This window comes from Heterodontus francisci, chromosome 50 (genome assembly GCF_036365525.1).
Source record: "Heterodontus francisci isolate sHetFra1 chromosome 50, sHetFra1.hap1, whole genome shotgun sequence".
NCBI lineage: Eukaryota > Metazoa > Chordata > Chondrichthyes > Heterodontiformes > Heterodontidae > Heterodontus > Heterodontus francisci.
The window spans coordinates 1,255,745-1,268,312 of NC_090420.1; positions in this window are offsets into that span (position 1 = coordinate 1,255,745).

Genomic DNA, 12,568 nt, shown 5'->3' on the forward strand with positions numbered 1-12,568 from the left:
GCCAATTCAATCCAGGCCTCCATTAATGCCAGCTGGAGTGGTATTGAACGCCACTCACACACCAGGAAAGTGCCAATTCAGTCCAGGCCTCTATTGGGTCCCTTTGGAGTGCAATTAACTACCACTCACACAGCAGGTAAGAGCCAATTCAATCTGGGCCTCTATTAATGCCAGCTGGAGTGGTACTGAGTCCCACTCCAACACCAGGGAAGAGCCAATTGAATCCAGGCCTCAATTAAGTCCAGCTGGAGTGGAGGTGAGTCCCTCTCGCACACCAGTCAAGAGCCAATTGAATCCAGGCCTCTATTGATACCCGCTGGAATTTACCGAATCCCTGTCACACACCAGGAAGTAGTCAATTGAATCCATGCCTCTATTAATACAGCTGAGTGGTAACAACACCCACTCACACACCAGGAAAGATCCAATTTATCCAGGTCTCCAGTAATGCCAGCTGGAGTGGTACTGAGTCTCACTCACACACCAGGAAAGAGCCAATTCAATCCAGGCCTCTATTAAATCCAGCTGGAGTGGAATTAACTCCCACTCAAATGCCACGAAAAAGCCAATTCAATGCAGGTCTCTATTCATACCAGCTGGAGTGGTACAGAGTCCCACTCATACACCAGGGAAGACCAAATTGAATCCAGGCCTCTATTAATACCAGCTGGAGTGGAATTATCTTCCACGTACACACCAGGAAAGAGCCAATTCAATTCAGGTCTCTATTGATACCTGCTGGAGTGGTACTGCGTTCCATTCACACACTGGGAAAGAGCCATTTCAATCCAGGCCTCCATTAATACCAGCTGCAGTGGTAGCGAGTCCGAGTCAAACAACAGGAGCGAGCCAATTCAATCCAGGCCTGCATTTATACCTGCTGGAGTGGTACTGAGTCCACTCACAGATCTGGAAGGAGCCAAATCAATCTACGCCTCTGCTAAAACCAACTGGAGTGTTACTGAGTCCCCCTCACACACAGGAAAGAGCCAATTCAATCCAGGCCTGCATTAATACCAGCTGGAATGGTACTTGGTCCAATCACAGACCAGGAAGGAGCCAATTCAATCCACGCCTCTATTAACACCAGCTGGAGTGGTACTGAGACACACTCACACACCAGGAACGATCCAATGCAATCCAGGCCTCTATTAATAACAGCTGCATTGGTACTGAATTCCATTCACACACCAGGAAAAAAGCCAATTCAATCCGGGCCTCTATTAATACCAGCTGGAGTGGTACTGAGTCCCACTCCAGCACCAGGAAAGAGCCAATTGAATCCAGGCCTCAATTAAGTCCAGCTGGAGTGGAAGTGAGTCCCTCTCGCTCACCAGTCAAGAGCCAATTCAATCCAGGCCTCTATTGATGCCAGCTGGAATTTACCGAATCCCTGTCACACACCAGGAAGTAGTCAATTGAATCCAGGCCTCTATTAATACAGCTGAGTGGTAACTACACCCACTCACACACCAGGAAAGATCCAATTTTATCCAGGTCTCCAATACTGCCACCTGGAGTGGTACTGAGTCTCACTCACACACCAGGAAAGAGCCAATTCAATCCAGGCCTTATTAATAGCAGCTGGAGTCGTATTGAGTCCCACTCACACACCAGGAATGAGTCAATTGATTCCAGGGCTCTATTATTAGCAGCTGGAGTGATACTGAGTCCCATTCACACACCAGGAAGTAGCTAATTGATCCAGGCCTCTATTAAGTCCAGCTGGAGTGGAATTAACTCCCACTCAAATGCCACGAAAAAGCCAATTCAATGCAGGTCTCTATTCATACCAGCTGGAGTGGTAAAGAGTCCCACTCATACACCTGGGAAGACCAAATTGAATCCCGGCCTCTATTAATACCAGCTTCAGTGGAATTATCTCCCACGTACACACCAGGAAAGAGCCAATTCAATTCAGGTCTCTATTGATACCAGCTGGAGTTGTACTGAGTCCCATTTACACATCAGAAAGGAGCCAATTCAATCCTGGTCTCTAATAATGTCAGCTGGAGTGTTACTGATTCCCTCTCGCACACCAGTCCAGGGGCAATTCAATCCAGGCCTCTATTGATGCCAGCTGGAATTTACTGAATCCCTGTCACAAACCAGGAAATAGTCAATTGAATACAGGCCTCTATTAATACAGCTGAGCGGTATTAACACCCACTCACACACCAGCAAAGCGCCACTTTTATCCAGGTCTCCAATAATACCAGCTGGAGTGGTATTGAGTCTCACTCACACACCAGGAAAGAGCCAATTCAATCCAGGCCTCTATTAATAGCAGCTGGAGTCGTATTGAGTCCCACTCACACACCAGGAAAGAGTCAATTGATTCCAGGGCTCTATCAATACCAGCTGGAGTTGTACCGAGTGCCATTTACACACCAGGAAGGTGACAATTCAATCCAGGTCTCTATTAATACCAGCTGGAGTGGTACTGAGTCCCATTCACACACCAGGAAGTGGCCAATTCAATCCAGGCCTCTATTAATACCAGCTGGAAGGGACTGAATCCCAGTATCAAACCAGGAATCAGCCAATTGGATCCAGGCTTCTATTAATTCCAGCTGGATTGGAATTATCTCCCAGTCACACACCAGCATATAGCCAATTGAATCCAGGCCTCTATTAATGCAGCTGGAGTGGAATTAACTCCCACTCATACACCAGGAATGAGCCAATTTTATCCAGGTCTCCACTGATACCAGCTGGAGTGGTACTGAGTCTCACTCACACAACAGGAAAGAGCCAATTCAATCCAGGCCTCTGTTCATAGCAGAAGGAGTGGTACTGAGTCCCACTCACACACCAGGAATGTGCTAATTGAACCCAGGCCTCTATTCATACCAGCTGGAGAGGTACTGAGTCCCACGTACACACCAGGAAAGAGCCAATTGAATCCAGGCTTCTATTAATACCAGCTGGAGTGGACTTAACTCCCACTCACACACCAGGAAACCCCCAATTCAATCCAGTTCTCTATTAATACCAGCTGGAGTGGTACTGAGCCCCACTCACACACCGGGAAAGAGCCAATTCAATCCAGGCCTCCATTAATACCAGCTGGAGTGGTACTGAGTTCCATTCATACACCAGGAAAGAGCCAATTCAATCCAGCCCTCTATTAATACCAGTTGGAGTGTTACTGAGTCCCACTCATACACCAGGAAAGAGCCAATTCAATCCATGCCTCCATTAATACCAGCTGGAGTGGTACTGAGTTCCACTCACACACCAGGAAAGAGCCAATCCAATCCTGGCCTCCATTAGTACGAGCTGGGGTGGTAACGAGTCACACATTTGGAAACAAACGAACTTATTAGCGAGAGACAGCATGTTTTTGTAAAGGGGAGGTCGTGTCTTACTAATTTGATTGAGTTTTTTGAGGAAGTGACGAAGATGATTGATGAAGGAACGGCGTTGGATGTTATCTATATGGACTTCAGTAAAGCCTTTGACAAGGTTCCTCATGGCAGACTGGTACAAAAGGTGAAGTCACACGGGATCAGAGGTGAGCTGGCAAAATGGATACAGAACTGGCTCGGTCATAGAAGACAGAGGGTATCAGTGGAAGCTTGTTTTTTCTGAACGGAGGGATGTGACTCGTGGTGTTTCGTAGGGATCAGTGCTGGGACCTTTGCTGTTTGTCGTATATATAACTGATTTGGAGGGAAATGCAGCTGGTCTGATTAGTAAGTTTGCGGACGACACAAAGGTTGGTGGAGTTGTGGATAATGATGAGGATTGTCAGAGGATACAGCAGGATATAGATCGGTTGGAGACTTGGGCGGAGAAATGGCAGATGGAGATTAATCAGGACAAATGTGAGGTAATGCTCTTAACCATGGCGCGCAGTCAACTCCTCCTTGTCTCCTTTATTTCCTATACCCAGTTGACCCTGGCCGTCACGTCGGACTGAAGTCCTCTTAATTCAGGCTCAGGCTGAGTGTTCGGAATATCGGATTTCAGGAGAGCCACCCTCCAACTTAATCCACAGCTGCAGTAAATGGCTTAGTACAAAGAGGGGGAACTCAGTCCTTTCTTTAACTATCAATTTACTTTATTCACATTGTTGTACAATGTAAGAATAAGGCTTATACACTTAGTTAGACAAAGCATACAACTCCCACTGAGTTGTACAGTTAAAACCGAAACTCGCTGGAATTCATAAGTACACCCACTCGGTTCCTCCGACCTTTCCCTGACCTTGTCACAGAGTACAAAGGATATTACCCTATAAAGGGAGAGTTAACGCTGGCCAGGCGTTCCGCTCTCTCTCTCTCTTCTCGGTCGTCGCTCACACAGTGTCTTCCACTTCCACGATGGTTGATCTCCGGTGTTTTCGCTGGCTCTATGCCCAAAAAGCTCTAGTCTTATGCTGTTGCTTAACTCTCCAAATTTGAGCTGTGTCTTTCCGGTTGGCTTAAGCTTGCTCACCCCGTTCACAGCTTCTCTTAATTGGCCCAGCCCCAAAGACCCCGGTATCACACCGTGTCCAAATAAGGCCCTTTTTCCTGTGTTCGATCCTTTGCCTTTTCTCATAAAGTAATTAGTTCAAGCTGTTTGTTACCAGCACAGGCCAGTGTCCGAGCTCCAGGTTACTACAAGTCAAACAATCCCAGCAGTTTGTAACTGATTCTGTATTTCTTGCAGCTCCTGTTCCATTTTTGTCCCATCATCCAATCTTTGCAAAAATTCATTTTTCCACCTTCTAAGCTGATATGCATTGAATACAACAATTATTAGCGCACATAGAATCACTATGACAGCAATATGTGATACAATTCTGAGCCATAGATGTATTTGAACATTAGATCCCCAATTCCAAAACTTACTCCAAAACCCTGGGTAACGCAACAGTTCATTTGCCTTGTCGGCATGAGTTCTAATTGTTTTAGTGTGTTTATTCCATTGATGAACTATCTCTTTTGCCTTTTCTGCTATTTGTGCCCAATCTGGTGTTAGGTGTAGGATGGGTTGTAATTCGGTAGCAATATATTCCGGTACCTCTTGATCTGTATCAGTACGTTGGACCATAAGATTCTCCTTTGTCACTATCCTCTTTATTGCCTTAGGCTGGACTTGTCCACCAACAACCAAGTCCGAGGTTACATTGTGAATGGCTACATTGTGTCCCTCCAGAGGGCACTTTTTCCATCCCTTGTTGTAATTTTTTGCAGCCGTGCCTATGTCATACGTTTGCCCCACCAGGGCATATTGTAAAAAGGTCTGGTTATTCACAGGCAAAATCGACAATGAACAATTTTCATAGGTGCTGAGCCCGCAATTTGTAAGTTTCTGTCTCGTTGTTTCTTCTGGACAGGCCCAGTGATTCCCCTCTTGATCACATTTTGACAAATCTACCCCTTTCTCAACACCATCCATTACTATGGCATGAGATGGTGGGTTATTTAAAGATATCCAAATACCCTCCTGTTTCTTGCCCATGTTATGGACTCTCTTTAAAGGGTAGGTCAACTTTCTCCCGTGTCGGGGATATGATACCTAACACTTCAAACTTCTGTTCCCTCTAGTTTACCCAATGTTTTCCTGCGCTCGCCAACCCATCCACCCCCGCATAAATCTTCTCGCTGTCCTTTGTTGGTTCGAACTATCTTGATCTGCCGAGCAAAGTTGTTTCTGGCCAGGGGATGGTCTTTTTGTGTTGACACTGCTTCCTGCGCGTGAATTCATCGTGATAGCTTCGATTCGGATTCACCTATAGTCCCAAATATGGTCAATCCAATTGCAATGCAATGTATCACCGTTTTCATTGTGGGCTGAACCTTTAATATACAAGTGTAATTTCTGCTCTTATTTACAGTTTCTTTCTTATCCTATTCTAAGTCCAGTCTCTCCATACATTGAGCCAGACGGTCTATATCTTGTTCCCAATTTGTTGCTGATTTTAACCGTCCATTTCTCCTAGCCCACTTACTGCCCCTGTTTTCTGTATTTTTCTTTAGTTTTTTTCCCTCGATTTCCCTCTGTATGTGGACGTACAACTTCAGGTTGTCTTTCAAACACTTCCGCTTGTATCCGCAGTTGATCCTGCTCTTGATCTCCCTGACCTTCGATCGGAACATCAGTAGCATCAAGCATCACATGCCAAGTGTGATTATCTTGCTTTTCTCCTACGAACGTTAACTGATTAATGTGATACCAGCCACTCTTATCTGGTGCCGTCAATAATTTATATGCAGATGGACTAGCTTTATCTACTATCTCATAGGGACCGGTGAACTTTGGACTCAAAAATGAGATGGCCTGGTATATTCTGATCATTACCCTTTGCCCGGGGATCAACTCTATCGGGCTGGCTTTTGCATCGAAATAAGACTTACTTTGCTGTCTCTTCTTTCCTTGTTGGTGAGCTGCCACGTAATTTGCTTCTCTCACTGTTTCTGCTAATTGTTGTATCCATTTTTCTCATATAATACTGTCCACCTCAGGTTCGGACAAGTCCAAACCTACCAACCTCTCCATTCCGCTCATGTCCCTTCCCGTCATGAGTTTATAGGGATGAAGTTGATGAAGCTGCGGTATTCCTGATTACCATCAACACATAGGGCAAAAACAACCTACCAGGCCACCTTGTGCTGCTGTAGCATTTTAGTTGTCATGTTTTTCTCTGTCCGATTCATCCTTTCCACAATTCCACTGGACTGTGGTCTATAGGGTATCTGGAATTTCTGTTTAACCTTAAAGAGGGTCATTAAATTTTGCATTACTTGGGCTGTAAAATGTGTTCCCTGATCTGATTCTATGCTTCGGGGTAAACCCCAACGGGTGAATACCCTTTCTAATAGAATTTCCGCGGTCACTTTTGCTGTATTTGTGCTGTTTGGGAAAGCTTCCACCCATTTGGTAAACGTATCTACTATTACTAGAATGTATTTAAACCCTCTTGGAGGGGGAGGTAAGGGTCCTACATAGTCTCTCTGTAAATTAGTCCAAGGCCCTTCCACTGGTCTAGTATGTCGGAGAGCCCTTTTCTTGACATTCCTATCGGGTTGTGTTGTGCACAGATCAAACAACTTTTGACATAATGTTCCACGTCACCTTTCATTCCAGGCCACCAGCACACCTCCTTTATCCTTTCCAGGGTACTCTCTGTCCCTTTAAGTCCCCATAAGTCATGGTACCAGTGAATTATTTGGTTTTGTCCCCCCTCTGGCATTACAAATGTTCCTTCACATAAAACTACTCCGTCCTGAATATATATCCCCTTGTACTCTTTGTATGTATCTGACTCTACTCCTTCTATCAGTTTTTTAATACTCCATCTTTCTTCTGCTCCTCTGTTAAATCCATGACCTTAACCTGTTTTCCTTTCTGTTTCCCAATGTCCTCAATCGGTGGCTGCCATTCCTGCCCACTAACAGCACCTTGTTTTGCTAGCTCATCCGCTTTCCTGTTCCCTTCCGGAGCAAGTTTTGAATGAGCTTTTACCTTCGTGATCCCATATCCTTTCCCCTGTGCTCCTTCAAAGATGTATCTTAATAATGGAGCCGATGGAAGGGGCTTCCCATCCGCTGAGACAAAACCTCTCGCCTCCCAGAACAGCAAATGGTCTGTGAGGCTATTACAGACATACATGCTACCAGAATACATCACTGATCGAGGCGGGAAGTATTCTAGGTGGCCAACCACATATGCAAAGGCTGCTAATTCTGCTGCCTGCGTGCTCATGGTTTTAGGCAAATTTAAGGCTGCGCTAAATTTGTCCTGACCGAGTTCGTCTTCTACATATATCCCGCACCCAGTTTTCCTCTCGCCATCCTGTACTGATGAGCAACCATCCACCTAAAATTTTTCAAGTGGTGTTCTCATTTTTCCTTTGCATCCTTGCTTTCGGGCCCTGTTACTATCTCCAATCCACTCCTACCCCCTCTTTTTTGTTTTGATAGAAATGGTCCCTTGGGATCATTTACATATCAACACTTGACACTCATGTTTCTCTCCTTGATACACTAGGTTGTCGGCCAACATAGTGGTAGTTTTTAATCCTTTCACGCTTATGATTCTTTCCTGCAGCAAAAGTGTCCACCTAGCAATTCGGTTCTGACTTACTGACCCGTCTTTGCTCCTACAGTCTTGGGGGTATGTTCTGTCAATATTGTAAGTGGGTTCAGTCCCACTATGTAAGTAAAATACTGTACTGCCCAAAAATCTGCTAACAAATGTTTCTCGCATGTTGTATACCCCTGGTATACTGGTGAAAGCATACACGAGGCATACGTTACTGGTCTCAATTTCCCGTGTGTCTCCTATAACAGAACTGCTGAGAGGATGATGTCAGTGGTAGCTAATTCCAATGAAAATGGCTCCGTTGGATTTGGGGTTTTCAGAGCCGGCGCAGCAGCTCGTGCTTGCTTTAAATCTGAAATGGCCTGTGTGTGTTCAGTTTTCCACTCCCACGCCACATTCTTTTTCAATAGTTCCATTAATGGGGCCGCTTTTGTAGCGAATCCATCAATGTGGTCCCTGCAATATCCCACCAAACCCAGGAAAGATCTCAACCCTTTTACATCCCTCGGGACAGGGAATCTGCTAACCGCCACTACCAATTTCTCTCTTTCCCGGTGTCAAGATCATATTCAAGTAAGTAACCTTCTGTTTCATAACCTGCACTTTTTAAGTGTTTACGTTTAGTCCCAATTTGTGTACCAATTGCAGTACTTCACTTAGTAACTGATAATATTCCTGTTCCATTTCAGTTTGTAGCAGTAAGTCTTCTACATACTGCGCCAGACATTCAGTCATTGAAAACCCTTTTAACCCTTCCCTTGAACATTGGTGAAATATAGACGGGGAATTATGAAATCCCTGTGTCAGGGCGGTCCACGTATATTGTTGTCTTTGAAAGGTAAATGCAAATTTATATTGGCATTCTTTCCCCAGTGGTATAGACCAAAAACCAATACTTATGTATAAAACCGTGAACCACTGTTCGTCCTCACTTTGTTTAACTACCGTCTCTGGGCTAGTTGCTACGGTGGGGGTCGATACCGGGGTTGCCTTATTTAATTCATGATGGACTATCGTTAGTCGCCAGCTACCGTCTGGTTTCCTCACAGGCCAAATAGGTGAGTTGTTAGTGGAGGCTACCGGTATTATTATCCCTTGTAGCAACAAACTCTGTATCACCTTTCCCACCTCCTCTTCTGCCTGTTTCGAAAAATCATACTGCTTCTGTGGTTTCGGGTCGCACCCTGTATACACACACTTCCGGTCATTTTGCCACAATCATGTTTATTTCGAGCAAATACTACTGAATTCCGTGTAATAATTTGCTGTACTTCATTATCGCTGCTCATTTCTTCTGGTCCTGTCCACAATTCCCTGAATGTACATATCCTATCATGGTATTCCCCCACTGGGACGGATGTGTAATCTATACTACCCATGCCCAAGGGCATTTTCCAAATCACGCAATTAATAGGGTCAAAACAGAGTCCCGCTTTAGCCATGTAATCACACCCGAATATATGTACTTGTTCTCCGGGTAACTGAATGAGAACCACTGGGTGCTCTATTGCTACGTCCTCCACACTAACTTCCAACGGTATGCTCACATATCCCACTTGTGAATGTCCTGTGAATCCACGTAAAACAAGTTTACTTTGTATTTTCAAATCTACTTGACTAACATTGGTGGTGTTTACAGTGTTTCGTGATTCTCCAGTGTCCCAAAGGAACGTGACAGGGCGGCCTCCAACCCTACCATTCACTAGGGGTCTCCCTGTGTTATCCAACCGCGTGTCGCACACCCATAACAGAGAGGCCTGCGACCGTCATTGTGGTTCAGGGTAAACCCCAAAGACGGTGCTATCTCTAGTATATCACATTGAGGATTTGACCTATTTGGTCCTTCCACGGGTAGGCTCTGGCGTTTGTTCTGGCCTCGTCCCCGTCCTGCATTTTCCCGTCTCAGGGAAGGGCATTCTCTTTTGAAATGCCCCTTCTGACCACAGTTATAGCAGTGGGTCAGCTCGCCCGGAGTTCTCCCTCTTCCTGGGACGGATCCTCTCCCAATGCCTCTACCCCTTCCTCCTGTCTGAAAGGCTGGGTGAAGTGCCCCCAGTGCAGTTTCCGTCCCTTCATTTCTCCAGGTTATTGTCTGATCATTGACAGGCATTGCCTTTCCCCCAGCGGCCTTGGGGAATTTTGTGGTTTCCTTCTCCCATGATCTAACCATCCTCATGAGGACCCAAGCCACTGTGTGCGTGTTATCTGACGGATCAAATTGATCTAGCATCCTTCTTAGTTCCTCAGTGCCATGCAACACCAGCGTTCTCAGCCATCGGTTTCTAATGTCTGCCGTTGGATTGTCTCTATCTAGGTTCGCGCCATATACCCCTTGAAACACCGCCCAGATGCGGGCCGCAAACGCAACATGGTATTCACCTTTTCTTTGATAACATTTTGCGAGCGCCTCCACTGGGTCCCCTCTGTTAGCGCCCATGACATTTAATATTTGTTCTTTTAAATCCTCATTTGTGCCTCCACCGAGTTTCTGCTCCACCGGTATGGCGGAGTGCACGTGTGGGTGTAGGCACATTATAATTAATTTTCTTTCTTCAGCATCATCGAAGCCATATATTCCTCTCTGTTGACTGACCGCTTGGAACAGCTCCCTTACATCATCCCCAGATGTGCACGTCCCAATATCTTTTGCAATATCCCTCAATTGCTGTACCCCCATTGGAGAGGTATATGTCATACAAGGGCCAGCTGCCACCTGGCCATCTGCTCCAATCGATGCCCTAGTAGTCACCAGGGGGGCCATGGGGGCCGATGGCTCCTTTGGCTCTCGCTCCTATGCTGGCAGAGGATCCTCGTATAGATTGTCTCCGCCATCATGGCCGTATCTAGCCGCTTTGTCTGCCAACTCATTCCAATCTATGTCCCCTTCACCGTTCTCCAAACTTCCTTCGGGTGCAAAAGCACAGATTATACCTCTCTGCGTGGCTAGCGGCTCTTGCAGTCTCGCTATGTATTTTTGACAGTTTGTGTGATCAGCTGAATTACTTCTCTTTTGCTGAGCTGCTCTCTGAATCACATTCATGGCAGTTTGTAAATCACTACATTGCTGTTTCTATCCTTCCACCTCAGCTTTAGCTGCTTGGGCTTCTCCCTCTCGCCTACTTTTTTCCGTCACTAGTTTTTCACACTGTAACTGATATTGGTTCATAAGCATCAAATCCGCACTTCTCTGTCCCTGCAAATCGGTTACTTTTTCATCAAGGCGGGCTGCCTCCTCATGGAGCTTTTTGTATCTCTTCCTCGATTCTGTTCTGCTCATTTTAGCCTGCTGTTGCCATTCTATCTATTCCTCAAGTAAACAGCCGAAAGCGACTGACTTCTGTATCTTTTCAAATATCCTAGCTGACATATTTGTTTGTGCAGTGTTCCAGAGGGCTTCCCCTACGGGTTTTCCCTTGTCGCTTGTGTGAACGCCATATTCTCTGTATTGTGGCCACTTCGCTATTACGCATTGTTGGAGGAATCCCTTCCAATCAAAACAATCCGTGTCTCCAGGGTTTGGAGATTCCCTTTGTTTTGTCATCTTATGTTAGTAGCTACAAATTAACCGCTAAGTTCCTGTTCTCTCTTGACTTTGCCAGTTCGGTTCAGCTCGAGTTTCGTTTTTTTCAGAACATTACAGCGCAGTACAGGCCCTTCAGCCCTCGATGTTGCGCCGACCTGTGAAACCATCTGACCTACACTGTTCCATTTTCATCCATATGTCTATCCAATGACCACTTAAATGCCCTTAAAGTTGGCGAGTCTACTACTGTTGCAGGAAGGGCGTTCCACGCGCCTACTACTCTCTGTGTCAAGAAACTACCTGTGACATCTGTCCTATATCTATCACCCCTCAAATTAAAGCTATGTCCCCTCGTGTTTGCCATCACCATCCGAGGAAAAAGTCTCTCACTATCCACCCTGTCCAACCCTCCGATTATCTTATATGTCTCAATTAAGTCACCTCTTCTCCTCCTTCTCTCTAACGAAAACAACCTCAAGTCCCTCAGCCTTTCCTCGTACGACTTTCCCTCCATAACAGGCAACATCCTAGTAAATCTCCTCTGCACCTTTTCCAAAGCTTCCACATCCTTCCTATAATGCGGTGACCAGAACTGCACGCAATACTCCAGGTGCGGCCGCACCAGAGTTCTGCACAGCTACAGCATGACCTCGTGGCTCCGAAACTCGATCCCCCTACTAATAAAAGCTAACAAACCACATGCCTTTTTAATAGCTCTATTAACCTGGGTGGCAACTTTCAGGGATTTATGTACCTGGACACCAAGATCTCTCTGCTCATCTACACTACCAAGAATCTTCCCATTAGCCCAGTATTCTGCAATCCTGTTACTCCTTCCAAAGTGAATCACCTCACACTTTTCCGCATTAAACTCCATTTGCCATCTCTCAGCCCAGCTCTGCAGCCTATCTATGTCCCTCTGTAACCTACAACATCCTTCGGCACTATCCACAACTCCACCGACCTTCGTGTCATCCGCAAATTTACTAACCCACCCTTCTACACCCT